Source organism: Marmota marmota, unplaced genomic scaffold (genome assembly GCF_001458135.2).
Source record: "Marmota marmota marmota unplaced genomic scaffold, marMar, whole genome shotgun sequence".
NCBI lineage: Eukaryota > Metazoa > Chordata > Mammalia > Rodentia > Sciuridae > Marmota > Marmota marmota.
The window spans coordinates 1-2,499 of record NW_026000183.1 but is presented as its reverse complement, the minus strand read 5'-3'; the positions used below and the strand labels follow the sequence as shown (position 1 = coordinate 2,499).

The 2,499-nt window shown below is 55.2% G+C and overlaps 1 long non-coding RNA gene across 1 annotated transcript; it reads left to right on the top strand.

The window, feature by feature from the left end:
• The first annotated feature begins 1,593 nt into the window (after positions 1 to 1,593).
• Positions 1,594 to 2,499, top strand: LOC107134843. The gene is made up of 4 exons (XR_001502477.2): positions 1,594 to 1,724; positions 1,865 to 1,971; positions 2,062 to 2,118; positions 2,447 to 2,499. It is a non-coding gene; the product is annotated as an uncharacterized LOC107134843 (long non-coding RNA).

Here is a 2,499-nt window from a genome sequence, read left to right as displayed (position 1 = left end):
CTGCCTCACGCCATCCTCCAGTGTGGGAGGCCCTGAGAGGACCCAGACAGTGGCTGCACAAAGCCTTCGTCTTCTGCCCCCCTGCACTGGGTCTTGAAGTGATTGGCACATGCAGGTGGCTGTGAGACTATAATAATCATTACCCCTGTAAGGGCCTCTCGTTGGGTCTTCACAGTTACCCAGGAGGCCATTACTGTAGGAGTGATCTGGACAAAGGAGGAGACTGCGGCCCTGAAAGGTTTTGACTTGTTGTAGGATCAAAGAGCTGGCAGGACTGGATCCCAGGTCCCCTGAAACCAGAGTACATGATCCCCCTGTTTCAGCCTCCACTGGGTCCAGCCAGGCCTGCTTGGATGGCATCCCAGAGATGAAGCAAGGGCCCAGGCTGTTGCCGACCTTGACCTCGGATTACCCTTTTTCTCTTCCCTTGGATTGGACACCCCAGGGCACCCAGTTCCTGGGGCACTGCACTTGCATCTCTGTGGTGGATGGGCAGGTGCCTGGGTTCCATGTGGCAGGCTGTCCCCCCAGCCCTAGCTGTCTCTACTTAGCTGTGTGCTTGTGGACAGTCAGCCACATCTTCCCATCTTCTTTTATGAGAACTGGTAAAAATTATGGAGCAAAATGCTTACAAGGATCCAAATTGTGGGTCTTGAGAAGTTTGGTACAATTGGCTCAAAGAATACGAGTCACACATAGGCAGTGTCTGCCCCGTGCCGGGCGCTGATCTAAGCTTTACGTGAATTAATTCATTCTCTGAGCAGCCTGCGATCAGTACTGTAATTATGCTGATTTTACAGAGGAGAAAGCTGAATCCTGGGGTAGTAATAGGAGCAGTGTAAGACCCCACAGCCACCAGGGAACGGGATGGCCATGACCTCAAGCCTGTCTCCGCCCTCAACTTCGGGAGTGTGGCTGAGATGGCAGATCCTTAGACTTCACCTGAACTTGACCAGGTTCCAAGTGACTGATGTGTGTTTGCCTTCAGAGGAAAGGATATGAACGAGTCTATAGAATGTGCTAGAAGTACAAGGTCATCCAAGGTTGTGTTCACAAGATGAGCTGTTACCAGGGTTTGCCATGCTGGGGTGGAACTTAGGCCTTGAGCAGGTTAGGCCAGTGCTTTTCCTCTGCGACATCCCTGGGCTGGGAGGCTTATATTAAAGTGCATCTCTTTCCAGGGACCCCGCCTTCCGCCCCCCACCACACCCACAGCCTTCTCAGGGGGAGAAACTTTTACTCAAGAGTCTCCTTCCCAAGTCTTCCTAAATTGGTATCATTTCAAACAGTGCATTCCTTTTTTTAAAAAAATATTTTCTTAGTTGTAGATGAACACAGTATTTTTATTTATTTACATGTGGTGCTGAGGATGGAACCCAGTGCCTCCCACATGCCAGGCAAGCGCTCTGCCCCTGAGCCCAGCCCCAGCCCCTCAAACAGTGCATTCTTTGGCCTCTTGCTGACTCTTCTTCCGGGTGACTGTCTTCCCCAATCTGAGCCTTGGTTTCCTTGATTCTAACATGACGGTGCCAACACTGTTCCCCTGGAGATGGCTGGGAAGACCATCGTGCATCTGAAGTGCTTGCCTGGCACAGGGGAGGCGAGGTCGGGGCCTGGGTGGGTGATGTTGTCGTAAAGGCTGAGCAAACTGTGTCAAGTGACCTTAAACTCCTGTCCTCCAGGCCGCAGGGTGATCTGTTTGGTGGGAGCCGGAATCTCCACAGGTAGGTGTCCCCTTTCCCCAGCCGCTGCCCCAGAAATGGCAGAGCACCTCCCAGGGGCTGGGGAGGGCCCTCCGAGCCCCGCCTGGGGGGGTATAGATGGGGCTGGTATCACTGATCGTCTCCCGTCCCTCCTCCCCCAGCTGCGGGCATCCCCGACTTCCGCTCTCCATCCACTGGCCTCTACGCCAACCTGGAGAAATACCATCTCCCCTACCCGGAGGCCATCTTTGAGATTGGCTACTTTAAGGTATCCGTCTGTCATGAGGGACGGGGAGGGGTTGCCCGGTTCCCACTCATCTCACCTGGGGCATCAGCCCTCTTCCTGTCTCGCCCACAGAAACATCCAGAACCCTTCTTTGCCCTTGCCAAGGAACTCTATCCTGGGCAATTCAAGGTGAGATCTTTTCCTGCAGGGGAGGGTGGGCGAGAGGGGACGTGGAGAAGCCATCTCCAGGGCCCTGCAGCCAAATTTTATAAAGTCCTCAAGTACCTGGACTGCGGGGCAGCCTGCCCGGTTCAGCCTCTGGCCCCTCCCTCCCCGCTGTCCCTGCCGCCTCCCCACCACGGGATGTCCACTTCCTCGTCTGGGAAATGGGCTGGTGCAGGGCTCCCTCGTGAGGCCGTTGTGATGGTTCCATGAGGCGGAGCAGGCCGAGTGCTAGACGGTTCCCCAGGGGGCAGTGCGTGTGGATGTCACAGCAGCCTGTCCTCACCCCCTCCAGCCGACCATCTGTCACTACTTCATTCGCCTGATGAAGGAGAAGGGGCTGCTCCT